The sequence below is a fragment of the Musca domestica genome, unplaced genomic scaffold (genome assembly GCF_030504385.1).
Source record: "Musca domestica strain aabys unplaced genomic scaffold, Musca_domestica.polishedcontigs.V.1.1 8, whole genome shotgun sequence".
NCBI lineage: Eukaryota > Metazoa > Arthropoda > Insecta > Diptera > Muscidae > Musca > Musca domestica.
Genome location: NW_026712409.1, coordinates 13,880,613 through 13,898,495, shown reverse-complemented (window position 1 = coordinate 13,898,495; position 17,883 = coordinate 13,880,613). Strand labels below are relative to the sequence as shown.

At 33.2% G+C, this 17,883-nt stretch overlaps 1 protein-coding gene and 1 long non-coding RNA gene across 3 annotated transcripts in view; one reads left to right on the top strand and one right to left on the bottom strand.

The window, feature by feature from the left end:
* Positions 1–12,355: 12,355 nt before the first annotated feature.
* Positions 12,356–13,263, bottom strand: LOC131806647 (uncharacterized). Its single transcript, XR_009344131.1, has 2 exons — positions 12,990–13,263; positions 12,356–12,923 (listed from the first exon to the last, which is right to left on the bottom strand). It is a non-coding gene; the product is annotated as an uncharacterized LOC131806647 (long non-coding RNA).
* A 102-nt stretch (positions 13,264–13,365) lies between these two features.
* Positions 13,366–17,883, top strand: part of LOC101901318 (uncharacterized) — a 64,202-nt gene continuing 59,684 nt past the window's right edge. Inside the window, exon 1 of one of the 2 annotated variants that reach the window (XM_059131173.1) lies at positions 13,366–13,502. The gene's annotated coding sequence lies outside the window, so the exon portion shown is untranslated. Of the gene's footprint in view, positions 13,503–14,641; positions 14,718–17,883 lie in introns of those variants that run through there. The other variant, XM_059131175.1, reaches the window with a different exon arrangement.

The following is a 17,883-nucleotide window of genomic DNA, read 5'->3' as shown; positions in this document are numbered from 1 at the left end:
TTTTCTCATCGGAGAAAACCAAATTCGGCAGTTCACCACTTTCGGCCAAGCGAAGCAACTCTTTAGCTGTTTTGAGTTTATTTTCTTTCTGTTGCGGAGTAAGTTCTTGCACTTTTTGGAATTTCAATGAATTTACCCCGAGCTCATTTTTCAATATTTGCCGAATGGAGTATTGCGATATGTTCAGCTCGCGAGCCATTTTTCGGTCACTGCGACGCGGGTTTCGATCAAGTCGCTTCTTTACTTTTCGAACCATTTCTGCTGATGTTGCTGTTATCTTTCGTCCACTTCCTACACTACCATTATCACGGTAACGGGCGATGGTACGCAACACAAAAGATTTATTCACATTTAAATGCTGGAGTGCTCTAACAATAGCCACTTGTGGTTTTCCAGCCAAATATAAAGAAATCACTCTATCACGCTTGATTTCCATCACGAATAAATTTTTTTTCTGGAAAACTCTCACCAAAAGGCTTTTGTACGCTTGTAAACAATATAGTGAGCTGTCACTGGAATAATTTTAACAGCTGTCGTACAAGTGGCTTAAAAATGACAGCAGTCTGAAGTTGGTTGCAGTTTTTTCATCTCACCCTGTATACATAACATGGTGTGAAATTTGGATGCTCCCTTCGATTTCTACGGAATATTTCTTACAAAAATTGTTTCTGTTTGTGGTGGGGGAGGTGGTGTGGGGGAATTATCAGAAGTATGGTACCAATATATCCCATTTATACTCTAATGCTTTGTTCCAGAACCTGAAAGAGTCTACTAGCTTTGATTTTTTTCGGGTACTGAAAGGAGCCCTTCCTCCCATAGAAGGTCACTGGAATTACCAGAAGGATGGGACCAATAAATCCCATTTATACTTTTATACATTTGTAAGCTTTGTTCCACAACCTGAAAGAATCTACTAGCTTTGAATTTTTTTCGGGTACTGGGAGTAGGAGGAGTAGGCCTTCTATAGCCCTTCCACCCGTAGAAGATCACTGGAATTGTGCTCTCTCTATTCATGGTATGGTTTTTTAAATTTAAACAAGTTATAAAGCACCATATACAGGGAGGTAGCGTTATATCGGAGCTGTGCGAAGACCTGAACCAGCATAGACAATTTCTGCCATGGGCTGTAGCATCCATTACGAACTTCAAATACGCGTCTCAAACAATTTCGGTGGGTATTGTACCTAAAATCGTCAAAATACCGAATATAGGGACCTGGACCTGCATAGACAATTTTTTGTCACAGACTGTAGTTCAAATTACGATCTCTAAATACGTAATTTGAAACAATTCCGGTGAAAATTGTTGCTAAAATCATCAAAATACCGAATATAGGGTGGTACCGTTATATGGGGGCTATACGAAGACGTGGACCTGCAAGGACAATTTTCCGTCTTAGACTGTAGTATTCATTACGAACTTCAAATACCAAATTTTAAACAATTCTGGTTAATAATTTCACTAAAATCACCACAATACCGAAAATAGGAAGGTACCATTAAATGGAGGCTATACCAAAACGTGGACATGCCCCATTTTCAATACCAAAAGTCCTGCAGACATAATATACATTTGAGTTAAATGTTATCAACCTTCTTCAATTCGGTCGGAAGCTAGAGTGATTTCCACAGACGGACAGACAGATAGACGGATGCATATTCGAGGTGTTACAAACGGAATGACAAACTTAATACACCTTCCATACTATGGTGGAGGATATAAAAAAATCCACCTCTTTCAGGCAAACAAAGAATTGCCGTACCAAAGCAACTGTAAGCAAAACGTAAACAAATTTTGGCATATAGTCTGATTGGTGTAACACCTTTTTTTCCTTAATACCTACTTACCGTAAAACATTATTGATCAAAAAAACTTAATTTTCTTTGTTTACAAATTTATTTATTAATTCTTTATAATTAATACTTAATTTAAAATACAGTTTAGTAGGGTAACAAGACTTTTTAAAATAGTTTGTAATAGATTTTCTACAGTAGCATGTATCTATATCCCATAATTACCTGAATTCATAAAGTACTCCAATACTAAAACTTTCCATCCCAGACAGTGACACGACAATTCATGATGATTCATGTGATCGAATACAAAATATTCCAATGCGATGTACAAAAACAAAACCACCACAGTAGTTCAAACTTATAAGTGTTGTTTTTATTTTTTATCATTAATAAAATAGCAAATTAACATGACAATAAAAATAAGAAACCAAAAGAAACATAACCACCATTACGTGTTCAGTTGATTGGTCTTTAGGCAAAACATGGAAATTAATTTACAAAAGAAAAAAGAAACGAAGAAAAAACCAAAAACCAAAAAATCCACAAAACTGGGTTAATAGTGACAAACAACACAGCAAGAGATACAATCGTGATAATGGCAATAGTCAACAACACGATGGCGGCACACAAGTGTGTGGCTGGCGGTCTACACAAACAAAAAATCAACAAGAGAGTGAGATTTCTATCAAAGGGAACAGCAAATGGGAAGGGAAGCTTTACTAAACCGAACAAGGAAGAGAGTAATAAACAACATCTCTTTCTCAACTGTACTTTCTCAAACTACCTACTCACCACCACCACCCAGGTGAGAATGAAGTAATGATTGTGGCTTAAAAGTTCAAAGACAACAAACCTAGACAAACAAATGAATGAACCCAGCATTCTCATTAGTAAAAGAGAAAATTCCACATAAAAACCCAAACATCAATGCTTACCCACCAAAAACCTACCAACAAAAAGTCAAAAGCGAATAACAAAAACAACAACAGAGCACTTAGCATACATGAATTGACCAGTCAGCCAGCCAGCCATCCATCCATCCCCATACAATGGGGAATACCAAAGACAAAAACGAAAAACATAACAACAAACTTTCACCCGAAACCAAAAACAACAACAACAATTTGACTATCATAGTATTGTCTAACTGTACACAACAACCAGACACACAACATCACCCGTTCAAAGGGATGGGGGGGAGAGAAGATCTGTTTTGTTGCTACTACGGTTTCTTGTCCATTTCTATCTGTGAATTGGATGGAAGAAACCCATTAACTTTGTATTCGAGGTTCAATTCTTATAAGATTTTCTGTTGAAATCTTAAAAATACCGAATAAAGGAAGCTACCGTTATTTTGGGGCTTATACGATGACGTGGATCGGCATAGGCAATTTTCTGTCACAGGCTGTACTATCCAATGCGAAATTTAAAACAATTGCGTTAAATAATGTCGCTAAAGTCATCAATATTCCGAATATAGAGAGATACCGATATTTAGGGGCTATACGAAGACCTGGACCTGCATATACAATTTTCTGTCATAGACTGTAGTACATATTAGGAACTTAAAATACGAAATTGGAAGCAATTCCGATTTTGCTAAAATCATCAAAATACCAAATATCGTGAGGTATCGTTATATGGGGGCAATACAAAGAGGTGGACCTGCATAGAGAATTTTCCCTCATACGTTGAAGTACACATTATGTACTTCAAATACGAAATTTGAAAAAAATCCGGTGAATAATGTCTCTATAATCATCAAAATACCTATATGGACCTATATAGACAATTCTATTCCAGTGCGTTAAATACCCAGAAGGAACTCCTTGTGGCCTTTGGCTACAATTATTAAAATGCCGAATATCGGAAGGTACCGTTATATGGGAGCTACAAGAAGACCAGGACCTGCATACACAATTTTCAGTCATAGACGGTAGTACATGTTAAGAACTTCGAATACGAAATTGGAAACAATTCCGATTAAAAATGTCGCTAAAATCATTTAAATACCGAATATCGACAGGTATCGTTATATGGAGGCAATACAAAGACGTGGACCTGCATCGAAAAATACCGAATAACGGAGGGTACCTTTGTATGTGGGTATGCGATGTCCTGGACCTATATAGAAAATTATATTCCAGGAGGTAAAGTACTCCTAAATAACTCCTTGTGTAGAAGTTCAGATAATCTATTGAAAAATGTGGCTAAAATCATCAAAATACCAAAAATCGGGGGCACCGGGGGCATCTTGGACCGATATAACTTATCTTCGAATATGACCTGCCTGCAGACAAAAGACTGATCTGTGCAAAACTTTAGCTTGCCATCTGGAGATAATGTTCGGGAGTGCAAGCATGTATCGCTTTTGCACAATTTCTTTTAGAATCCCCCAAAAGAGTAACTTGTGGCCTCGTCGATGGAGTCGGTTAGGAAGCAGTGACCTAAGATAAGATGGACGAAAATTCGAAATTCAGTTCAAAAATTTGGCTAAAACGTTCAACATAACTAGAATAGGGAACTACCGTTGGATGGACTCTATTTAAAATTGCGGGTCTACTCATGGGTCTACTATTGAAAAAATGAGTTCTAACCATTATAATCTGGCTAGAACAAAAAATAACTACATTTCAAAATGTCCTAGCATTAAACTTCTATAAACGGAATGCCTAATACAGGATCCCTGCAGAAAAAAGTTAAGGAGAAATCTACCTAAAACCTTTGATAGACCTTCCAAAGTTGAGCTTCAACATATAAGGATTTCAGAAGCCTTAAACTCATTGGTCTAATTAAAGATTCAAAATTCTTCCATAAAGGGAAATATTTGCGGCGATCTCCTTCAGTTAAGAGAATTTGAGATATTTTAATATTTTTAGAAATTTAGATGGACCATTTCCCTGAATAAACCACTTAAACGACCTTAAATAGGTCTCTACAGATTGGATATGTAAATCGAAAAGTTGTTTTATTGATTGAAGACCTTCTAAAGGAATATTCAAGGATATGTATTATAGATTGAAGATATTCAGAGGGTCTATATGGGGGAAATATTAAGAGGCCGTCCACTTGTCAGATAAATCACTTTTTAAATTCTACCGATAGGAGAACTCCGATGAACCTCCTATGAATTAACAGCCTTCCAGAGGTTTGGATGAACGTCTTCTTTCAATGAAACAACATTCTTCTTTTATGGATTTCTAAGATCCAAACTTGAAAGGGTTTCGATGGAGAAAAGACTCACTGCAGGTTGGTATTTCTTTTGTTTTAAGGGACCTTAGAAATGACTTCATACACGTCTTCTACAGAAGTCCTTTCAAAACCTTTTATATCTAGAGACTGGGTGTACAAGACATCCTATTACCCGTAAATAAGAAGAGAACTTTTGCATAAAGAAAACTCCAAATTCCGAAAAATGCCAGTCTTATTGTTTTTGAAAGTAGCAGTCTCTAATGACATCGTTTATGGAAATCCAGTCTTATAGCTGGTCTACATTATAGCCTTTTGCTAGGTTAGTATATTTTGGAAAATTTATTTGACTTTTATACAATGGAATTGACAACATAAGTCCACTGGGGTAGCTAAATCGTATTATTATATTCGATGCTAATGAAAATTTAAATCCACAGGATTTCCTCACTGTGGGGATGCATGAGCAGCTTGGCAATGACGGCAAAATTAAAGTACGACTCTGACATTCCTTTATATTGTGTCAAGTTCTATGCCATGTCAATAAAACTCGTGAAATTGGACAAGACTATTTTTAATAAAAAGGAAAACAAGCTTAGTTATAGATGGGAAAACGGAAAAATATCACTCGTTCTATGACCCCTTTAAAAATACTAGTTTTTTTCTCCACAATCATTATCACTTAAAAATTAATTTTTTGCAGTCAGTACTTAAAAATGTTCAATAAATCAGTTCTATAATCGCAATATTTCTTCTATTCCATTTCCTAGACACAAATAAACGAAGCAATACAAAGTTTCCAACCCTGATATGAAATATAAAAGCAACAGCCAACACGCATACACATACACTTTTGATGATCACATTTATGGCATTTCATTCTCATGAGAACGCAGCTGCTCCTTTTGTTGCTTCTCAATGAGAGAAACCCCCAAAAATATAACAGGCAAAACTGTGAGCATGGCTTTTGTTGTTATCTATCATTTACGCACCACATTTTTAATTAGAAAAGGGTTAAGTGGTGGAATTTGTAATATTTATTCACATGCGAAAATAGGTATTACGTCATCAAATTTTTTTTCTTAAATTTATCACTTGTTTTTTCATGTTGTCACTTGTATATATTTTTTTATGCCACCAAATGATGAAACACCCGCAATTTTTTATAGGAGAGAGAAAAAGACTGACTTGTAGTGACTTTTTTCCGTTTAAGTATTTTTTTGGTTGGAAAAAAGCTATTAAAAAGCACAGTGAGTCCCTATCTCGCTCCCACATATGTTGCAGGCGATGGAGGTTAAATGGTGGAGTAACTGGTAAGGGGGTTAAATTCCAATATATTTTTTGATTATTTCACTGTTGTTTTGAAAATCACACTTCCGGAATTTCTAATTTCAAGGTATTTTTCTTTGAGATTTTATTTACGCGCACAGACGAACAGAACACAAACACTTTGTCGCCGTCCGAATATTCGACTTTTTTCCCGCGAACAACGTGATCTTTAGCTAACGTATGCCATAACTAAACGCAACAAAGTTTTTCAACGTATTAAAACGACACACAAAAAGTATACGCGAACCGAACACACTCACACATTCATTTACACAACAGGCCAGCCCGAAAAGCAAAGCAAAGCCAACGCGTTCTGCTGCTTCGTTGATGTGTGCTTACCCCACACCACACTAACTGCGTTGAACGACCCAAAAATGAAAAAAAAAAAACAAAGTTGACTGGCTAAGTTATGGTTTTTTTCTGCTGTCGTTTTCCGTTTGGTATATGGGAATAAAATTGAACAAAAACAAACTTGTCATGTTCGACCGTCATAGCAACAGCGGCGGCATACAAAACTACACTACACCACTACTCTGTCAAATAAAAATGAGGACAGTCACAATTTTCATCATTGACAGCGGCGCAACAGCAGCAGCGGCAGCATTAGAATAAGCTGCTGTCCAAATGTTGTGTGGCAATGGTGGTGGTTGTTTTACTTGTTCTCTAACCTCGCTCACTCTCCCAATGCAAAGAGAAACACTAACAGCAAATACACAAGTCCCCCCAATCAAACAAATGTAGTCAAGCAAGATGTTAGAAACAAGAAAAAAGCGCGCGACTTTACAGCACACACATACGCACACGTAAAAAAAAAACAAACTTTGAACAGAGAGGGAGAGAGAATAGTGACAAGGAGAAAAAAAAACACATTGGGAACAGTTGGGATTATGTATTTAACACAGAAATATAAAAATGTGTAATAGAGGAGATGACTCTCTCTACCTCTCTCTCTCCCTCTCTCACTCTACCACAATGTAATTCTCATCTTTTTCCACATTATGGCATTTGAAATAAAAAGCTGTTTGGCCTATGATGATTTCATATTGGAAGTTTTGATAATAACGAAGCCTTGCCAGCCAGAAAAGCTTCACCAATACACAAAAAATACTAGACAAAAAGCTCTTTTTTATTATTTGAAGTTTAGTTAAGCTGTAGACAACACAATTCTGTAGAAATAATGATTATTTGTAGTTTTGTTATTTCTATAAAAATTTAAAGAAAAAAAATATACGTATAGAAAAGTGAGAAAGAGATGGATGGGGAAAGAGAGAGAGGAATGGAGACCTGTAGTTGAGGTAAAATGTGTGTCGTAAGACAATTTGAAAGTGCTGTTGAATTAGCTGGCTGGCTGGCTGACTATGAAGTCATCATATCAACAACAAAACACGAAAGCACACATAAAGTGTTAAGTAAAAACTGTTTGTATATATTTTGTGATTAGATCGGTGTGTATGTGTCGAAAAAAAGTATCTATGTAGCATATGTGTACACTCTGTTGTGTTTTTTTGGTTAGAATCAGCGGTGCTCAAGAAGAAATATCTCTTTTCAGTCAAATTTCTCTTTGCTTATTTAAATCAAGAACAAAACGGTGTTAAGTCATTATTTATACAAATATTTGTTATCCATTTGCTTTATAAATTATTTTGGCAAACATTCGTGTTTAAAAACAATTAAATAGAACCGTAAAATATAAAGAAAAACAGAATTTTAATTATCTCTTAAATTATCTCTTTTTTCTCTTCATGTTCTAGAACACGGTTTTGAGCACCGCTGGTTAGAATGAATATTTTTGGAGGGAAAAAATTTGGATTTATTTTGCCGTCGTCTGATTAGATAGAATTGTGCACAGTGGGTTAGAATTAAACAAAACTAACGGAGAGAATTTTTTAAACAAAAAGTAAATAAAGAAGAGAATATTGAAAAAAAAAAACAATAATTTTAAAAGTAAAACATTCATTGATTCAAATAAGAGTAGTTGTAATTTTGTTTTTTTTTTCAATTAGCTGGGTTTCACAAGAAATCAAAATTAAATTCTATGAATTTGGAAAATTTTTTGACATTAAAAAAGCATGGTAGAACTAAGAATGTAAAGTCATGAAATCAAATGCTTACAATTTTTTCAAAATGCAAAATTTTGGCAAAATCTCATTGTCAAATTTTATATTTATAAATCCATTATATACGCACAAATCAGAGATGGGAATTTGTTTTTTATTGAGATAAATTTGACAAGGTAAATTACAGAAAATGCAGAAATGGATAGTAGTTTTTGAAATGACTTTACCTTATTTAATTCAAGTTTATTTTAATTTTATCATGCAAAAAAAGGAAGCGAACGAAAAAAAAAACATTGAGTTTTGTTGATATTTAATTTTTTTAAATTAATTAAAATATTTAGATAATTTTTTTTTTTCTTTCGCATTCAGTTGGTTGCAAAAATAGGTCCGACATTTTCCCATACATTCCCAAAATTCCTAAGTTAAAGGAATTATTCTGCACAATTTCGAAGACTTTCATATTTAATTTTTGTTAATTGGAGAACCAGTTGAAATATTTCAAAATGTTTAAAATAGTATATCATATTAGGGATAGCTCGCTAAACTAGAAATTTTCGCAAAAACAATGAGATTCCGCACTTTTTTTTTTTTTGAATATTGAAAACGGGAAAAAATCCAAAACACTGACATCTGAAAAATGTTAATTTTTAACCCATTTATTGTCATTATTAATTGTCTTTAAAAGGTGACAGAAATGTAAGAAATTGAAATTTTGCCTTTTTTGTTGAAAGGTAGATTTGAAAACCATTTCTCTAAACTCAAACCAAATTTTCGTCGAAATTTTTTTATAGACCTCGAGAAATTTTTTCTAACGTTCCAAAAATAGAAATAATTTTCTACGACTAGAGAATGATTTTTCTTTAAAATTCAAACCCTTATTTTCGAAATCTGACATTTTCAAAAAATGCCGATAGTTATGGATAAGATTGTATAAAAAAGGAAGGAATGGATTAATAATAACAAAATTCCCAAATTCCCAATTCTGCTGATTTCATAAAAAAATTTCTATATTTCTTCTTTTTTAAAAATTTTGGGTATTTTAAATTTTTTTTTTGCTTTTCATTCATTTAAAAATGTTTAATTTTTTTCTCATTTTTTGCATTTTTTTTATTTTATAATTTTTTATTTGATTTTTTTTTAAGCTCTTCTTATTTAAGAATAACTATATTTGCCCACTAAATATTCATTGAACAAAAATATTTTTGGTATCTTGTTGTTAACTCCAAGTTTCGCTCAAAATATCCCACCTTTCCTTTTTTTCTTATTTTTTTTTTTAAGAAAAGCTGCATATTTGTATCGAAATTTGTATTTTTTGCAAATAAAAAATTCCCTTTTATGTGTTTATTTCTTTTATTCAAGTTTTTTTTTTTTTCTGTAGAAGGATTTTTTACAACTTTAAAATATGTTCCCTATTTTTCTTACAAAACTAACTCTTATTTTCACTACAACCCACTGTGCTCCCTCTAACTATTTTAATTTGTACAAACTTGCTCTCTCACACACACAGCACAGCACACAACAACAAATCAATTTTTCTAATCTATTCCACATTGCTTTTCGTTCTAACAAACAGTACAAAGTACAAAGCAGAAAATGCTATTTCACCAAATCATTCTGCGTTTCACAATTAAAAAAATAGAAAAAAAAAACAATCTCTTAACAATTGAATAAAATATTGATATTTTTTTCTTAGTATTTCTATTAAAAACCTCCCCGCGCAAGAACACAATCTTAGGCACTTAATGGGACAACATTTGGTGTTGTTCTTTCTTTCTATACCAGGAAATATCTACACCAGGAAAACGAAAAAGCACAGAAAAAATATGCTGATGATGTGATTGCGTAACAACGAACCGAGAACAGCAGCAGCAGTACACACAACCCTGACGTTGATGTGTGGTGCAAAGCAAGCAACAAAGGCAAGTCGGGGAAAAAAAGTTCCATAAAAAGACGTTTGTGGAAAAAAAAGGGGCACGGAAGAGAGGTGTGGTAGTGACAATGTGTATAACAACCCAAGAACAGCAGTATAGAATAGATGGAAAAAATGTGCTTAACTCAGCAAAATTCCCCACCACACACACATTCACTCGTTCTATCTCATTCTCTTACTGTCCCCCCTCTCTCTCTCTCGCGCGCTCTTGTGTTCACAAAAAGCTTACATGTGATTTCAATTTATTGTTGGGGGGAAAGCAACAACAATTGCTTTATTCTAATTCAAATGAGAGAACTAACGGAAAGAGAAGGTTTGGAGGGAGGAAAAGAATGGTGGAAAAAATATGTGTCACACAAATAGAGTTGCCATATAAGTGAGAAATGGTTCATGCTAAGGGAATTGCTAACTTTTAAATGAAGAGAAAGAAAAGTAAAATATAGCAAAAATCTAAATAAAATTAACAGAAGAATATTAAAAACAAAGCAACAAAAATAAATACCAAAAGCACAATTTCTGTCAATTTTTTAAAGGTTTAATCTTTTATTCTCTAACAAAAATTCGAAACACATAGAATTGTCCCTTCTTATTTAGATACTTTGAAAAGGCTCGTTCGAAATACGAATCAAAATTAGAAGTATTGAAGTATTTTCTCATTTTTAAGACATATAATAATAAATGTGCTGAAAATGCTTCATTGCTGAATGGCTAATAATTAGTAAATTAACTGAGGGACTTTGTTGCTAACGCTGAAAGCCCCTTTTGTTTATATTACTCTTATATTTAAATAAAATACTTGCAAGTGAGTATTGATTTTAATATTTTAAATCCCGGATTGCTAAGTAGGAAAATAATGTTTTTCAAATCTTAAAATTACATTGGAAAATTTCTAGTGGTTTCAAAATATGTTTTATAAAGAATTGAAGTCTTGTTAATGCAGTGCATTCCTCGTGAAAGTCCTGAACGAAGATTTAAAATGCCAGGACGTATTCTCTGTTTGAGTGAAAAGGAAATTATTTAATCTTGTGCAAAAGAATTGCATTTGCTTGATAGCTATGGTAATCACCGAATAAATATTATTTTAAATGACAATTGGATAACTGAAAAAATCAAGTACGTTAAGAAATAAGAAATTCATGCAAGGGTTGGCCACAAAATGCTGCAGTTCTATAATTGGAGTAAACGAACCAAGTTATTTTCAAACCCATGCGACAAAATAAATATTTAATTTCATCTAAATATTATTTTAAAAATAGAGAGTAGAAATTTAAATAATCATTCTCGAAGATAAAACTTGCTTCTTTTTTTGTTTTGTTATTTAAAACTATTTTGATTTTATTTGTCAGGACGTTCAAATATCTTTTATTTTATAAAATCATTAAAATTAAATTATACATGGACCGAGATTGAGGAGCTACTAGGAAAACCCTTGAAGAGAAGACAGTCCTGAAATACTATTTTTTTAATATTTCTAATAATTGAATAAAGAACATTTATCTTTTGTTTCAAGTTTCGCTTGCTGATCAAATATCTACATCAAATGTTTATGATGGTTCGGACTATGGAATGTGGAAGCCAATAACAATGTTCATGCTCCCGCCGACTCATTTTATGAAGTGTTTCATGGTCTGTCAACTATTTTTTCTACACACAACTACATATTGGATGTGGTGTTGGTGATTTCGAAACCTAAGTTGGCGTCCGAGGAGTTCAAATACCAGGCAACCCCTAATAATGAACAATTTTTAAGTAATTACTGTTAGACCGATGATGGTATTTTTAATGCATTTCTCTTTTGAGACGAGCTTTATTTCTAACGAAAAGATTTTTTATTGTAATAAAAAACATTAAGACAACTCTCTTAAAATATTATATTTGAAAAGGCATTGGAATAAAAGTATGCTTATTTTCTCCATACCACGTACCACGCATGGTACAATTAAGAAGGTAAAGTCATGCAATCATATTTTTACTTTTTTTTTTCAAAATTATTCATTTTACAACATTTCATCATCAAAATATATATTTTTAGATCCATTGAATGCACATGAATCAGAGATGGGAAACAGTTTTTTATTCAGTGAAATTTTACATCGTAAATTACAGAAAATGCTGCGCTGGGAATGCTTATTTGGAATGAGTTTGCCTTGGTTTTATTGTGCCATGATAGGAACTTTTTTCTGAAACTATTTTGTTCCGATGAAATGTTCTATTGGTATAAAGGTGGTTTTCGTTGAGGATTTCATCGGTATTTTTCAAATTTCATTAGATTTTTTTTTATATGTTGGAACCGCAGCCTGATTTTTAAGTTTGCTTTTCCCTATGAAAATTCCGTGGAAGAATTAAAGGACATAGAATTTATGAGAATAATGAAAATATATCACTATTTGTTTTAAATATTCTTGATATTTTGACATTTTTACATGTTTCGAAAAATATTGACCATTCAACTCTAAAATTTAGCAAAATTCCCAATATCTGCATGGTTCTTAAATCTGTTTGTCATTGGGCCGTGCAAAAAAAATTTAAGGCCACCAAATAACTGATGATGAACAAGATGGCCAGTGACATTTTGTATAATTATAGTTAGGATTTCATTGCTTCGAAAGTGTCGCGTGACTTCTGAAAGTTAAAAAAAAAAAAATTTACTTATAAGTCGGGATATTTTATTTTTTTTTGAAAATTGACCTTTCGAAGCATTAATATTTTATATTTTTTCATTCCGTGATTTTGAAATAAATAATAAATCCGATATTCTGACTTTAACATACTTCTTCCCATTTTTTTGTAAATATTATAAATTTCAAAAAAAAAGCTCTCCAGAATTCAACTGTACCACCGTTTAAAAATCAATATTCCTGTAACAATCCTTTTCTTGAACAGATTCGTAGTTGTGTGGCAACACTGTTCTCCTAAATGTATCAACAAGAACTTTTATGTGTTGATTTTTGTTCTCGCGCTCTCTCTCTCACAATCTATCTCCGAGTCGTTATTTTTTCACCACTTGGCAAAGTGTCAAGAACTGAACGATAGAACCCAAAGAATAATTTAGTTGGAAAAATGACGCATCGTCATTTAGAAAAGGTAGTGAAGTGAGTGGATGAAGGAAAAGAAAAAAAAAAAGAAAACGCTTGCCAATAACGAACTGAACTAAATGTGAATTATAACACAAGTATACAGGATTTTCAAAATTGAAAAAAGGTACTTTTTAAAGAAATTTTTGTAGAAAATATGTGGTAATTTTTGTAAAAAAAAAAAATTATAAAAAAATGTAAATTTATATAAAAAAAATTGTAATTTTTGTAGAAAAAAAATTATAAAAAAATTGTAAATTTATATAAAAAAATTGTAATTTTTAGAGAAAAAGTTTGTATTTTTTATAGAAAAATTTGGTAATTTTTATAGAAAAAAATTTTAGAGCTTTTATAGACCTGTGTACTGACTAAAATACACTTAAGCAAAATATTTCAAACTAAAAATTGTCCAAAAAAAAATAAGTCCAAGAATATTTTTCATTTCATATTTTGATCATAGAACAAGAATCCAGCCCCCAGAACTCGGGTGACCCTTACAAAATTCCAGATACATATTTTCAATGTTAGGTATTTACCACCACCAACAACATCTTCACTTTTAGAGGTACTGTGTACTACCACATTTGAGATGCAATGATTTTTGAGGTTCCTTTGGAAAGCAATTAATTTGAGGACGCATCCAAATAGCGTTTCGAATATTTTCGATACTTTCTTTTTGGTTTTCTTAGTCAAGTGCGTGCGTTACGTATGTTTTTGTTGTTATTTTATTGATTGTACGGAAGCGAATATTTGCATGGCAACACAACTTGGTCAGAATCTCATAATCTCCTCACATTTGTTTTTTTTTTTCAAATATTTTTCTAGAACTTTCTTTTATCCAGAATTATTTTAATTCTTGTCTTCAGTGTTATTTTTTTTTTCAAAATTTGCCATTCACTTAAATTTTTTTTCGGAAAAAAATCTCTCATTTTTTGTTCAGTGTATTTTGATTTGGAAAATTTTGTATCTTTAAGTTTGTAGTTTTTTTTTTTGGTGTGAATTTTTTCAATTGGCCTTCTTCAAAACTTTTTGGCCAAGCGTTGTAATTCCCAAAATGAACCGTACGCGACCACGAATGTTAAACGAATGATTTGTAGAATAGAAAAACGCGTGTAAAACTGAACTAACTGCTTGCTGTTGCTTTGCTGCCAGGTTTTTTTCTCGCCTCGTCTCGTTTTTTTTTTTTTTTTTGTGATTCGTTCAAGTTCTGTTTTCCTTCATTTCTGTGTTTCTTTAGTTTCTTTCCAAAATGCCAGCACACATAACACACAGTACAGAGCGCGCGATATAGAAACGGCAAACAAGCTAAACAGCCAGCCAGCCTGCCAGCAAGCAGAAATCCGTAAGTGTGTCAGTTGGGTTGGTGCGGTTGTGTGTTGTATCTGTGTGTTTGCAGTTATTCGAGTGAGTGTGTGTGTGTGTGTGTAGTGTATACGCCACATATTTTCAAATCGAAAAGGAAAGAAAAAAAACGAAATACCCCAGCAACAACAATGTTGTATATAACTAACCCATATTTTAAGTTCTTTTTTGTGTTGGCTGCTCTATTGGGAATCCACGAAGACAGGCACACACACACACAACCACCACACAGATACAAAACTATTCAGAGAGACTGGGAACCCAGTAAACAATTTTTTCCGACTGCTCTGATTTTAGATTTTTTTCCGAAATTTCTGACGTTTTTTTCAGAAATTTCTGATAGAAATTGGTCCGATTTTCTAAACGTTTTTTTTTAGAATTTCTGCACATTTTCCTGTGTTTTTAAGCGAAAAAAAAAACTCGAAAAATGTACAAACGGAGAGAGTAGATTGTCTATTGTTCTCGCATATTCTCTTCCACATGTAAACGGATGGTGGTGGTTTGACACATTCTCTCCCATAGTAGTTGTTGTTGTGATCATTCATTTCAAGATCTCAACAACAACAAAGCGCAAAGCAAAAATGCTATTTGTTATTGTTATTGTGAACTGTTAGATTTTCCGTTGTAAAAATGTGCGTTTTGTTGTTGTTGTGAATCAGCCTCTTTCTCTTTCGTTCCCAAAAAAATATGATGGAAAAAAATTGCAAAAACAACTACATACATAATATTTATAATGTAAATGTATTATAGATGTAATATTTAAACTACATTTTTACGAAACTCGAAATAAATTGTTTGTTTTTTAAATAAATATGTGTTTTTTTTTCATTTTTAAGTGGTGTGACAATTTTTTCGATATTTCTTCCGAATTCTGAACGATTTCTTTCAGAAAATCGGAACTTTCTCCCGAATTCTGAGCGTTTTTTTTTTAGAAAATCTGAATTTTATTCCGAATTTTCTTTCGAATTCTGACCGATTTCTTTTAGAAAATCTGAATATTCCGCCGAATTTCCAGACGAATTCTGCCCGATTTCTTTCAGAAATTCGGAGTTGTCCTCCGAATCTTTTCCGAAAATCTAATTTTTTCTCCTATTTTTTCAAGAATTTTCACCGAATTCGGACCGAATTCGTCCAGAAAATCTAATATTTTTTCAGAAAATCTTTCCGAATTCGGTGACCACGTCCATACAACTTTCGTACCGAAATCGGAAGGAATTCGGAATCAGAATCGGACATTTTTTCAGAGATTCTGACAGAAATCTGACCGAATTCGGCAAAAATTGTTTACTGGGAAGAGAGAGACAGCAAAGCTTTTTTACCCCTTCAGTGTTTTATATAGAAATACAGATAACACACTGTGGATGTTTCTACTTCTCATTACAGCCAGAAATTTCTCCTCTGTTCTCAGCTCTGCTCTCCCCTTGACAAGTTACATAGAACATGCCACAACATCTGTTCTCAGTCCGTTATTCCCCCTTCAACATTGTTGGATATGTAACAACGCAAGGGAGAGAGAGAGAGAGAGGAGCTCTCTTCAAAGCTTATTTGCAACTCTGTAAATTTTGTAGATTTTCTTTATGTTGTTTCTTTATCAAAATTTCTTCTATCGTTTTCCTTTTGGAAGTATGTTCTCATTTCATCATTTTTGTATTACATCTTGGCTACATTTGTAAATATGTTTCAAATCTTCGCACACATACACACACATAAACATTGGTACATACATTTGGTAACATTTGCCAGAGCAATGTGTGTCTGTATCTATGATGGTGATGATGATGTAGTTTTCTTCATCTTCTTTTGTGTTCCATAGTAAAAACAAACCTAGTTCCATGTTTTGTTGTACCGAATAAAGCTGCAGCGGGAAGAAAATAATAAACAAATTTCTAATAATTTTCCTGAAGACCACCAAGCGAATTCGTCATTCAAGGCCCGCAGATTAGAGTAAAAATAATAAGGAAGATGAGGTCTTCAATTCTTAAAACCTTTCAAAAGTTTCCTATCTATGGAATGGCTGTCGAAGCTCGAGACCTGTCTTTGGAAAACGGAAAGTCGTCTGCTTTCATTACACCTGTCGAATGTCATTTATTTCGAAGGTCCTTTATTTCGAAGGTCCCACCCTTAGAAATTATATTATTTTTCGATATGGAGAATACCTGTGAAAGGCCTTACAAGCATAGAAGTCCCACGGAGGGTCTGCCATATATTTTCTGAAATGTTTTTTTACCTGTAGATATGTAGGTCTCTTACGTATTGAAGTTGTCTGGGGAAGACTAGTGGAAGGTTTTTATGTCTGGAAAAAAAGGAAAGGTTTCAAATCAAGAATCGAGCAACTGAAGATAGTCTCCTTAATGTGGGAGAAATTGAGAAATCCTAACCCATTTCGCTCCTCTGATTTTTCGAACAATAAAACACTTTTTTTTAAAGGTAGGGTCAATAGCCGAGCTGGGACGGAGGCTTTTCCACCAAAGAATTATATTAAAAATATTTTTTGGAGCAATAGATATACCGGACTGAGTTTCACCAAAGGGAAAAATTCGGATCAATATGAAAAATCTACCCAATTTGGGCTGATATTAAATATGTGGTGGACAATAATTGTAAAATCGGATGAAGATGTATATCGAAGGTATATAAAAATCTGAGCTCTATAAGATATCTTGTACCAAATATCATTGTTGACGAATGCATATTACGAATATGAGGGACTTAAACGCCCAAATCGGATGAAACATATATATGGGAGCTATAGCTATGTCTGAACCGATTTTCACCAAAATTGATGTACTTGCTTCTTGACTGAATTCGGTCAGATGTGCTAAAATGCAGTTCATTTGGACTTATATCAAACATTTGGGGCACAATTAACCAGAAATCGGTTGAAGATATATATGGGAGCTATATCCAATCTTCATAAAATTTGGCAGAGGTATTTCCGAACTCTATAAGATATCTGGTACCAAATATCATTGTTGTGGAGTACATATTACGCATGTGAGGGACTTTAAAACCAAATCGGATGAAACATATATATGGGAGTAAAGCTATGTCTAAACCGATTTTCACCCCGATACACCCTCCAGAATATTTTCACCATAATATTCGGCATTTATTCTGATGCCACGGTCGTTTAATACGAGTGGAGA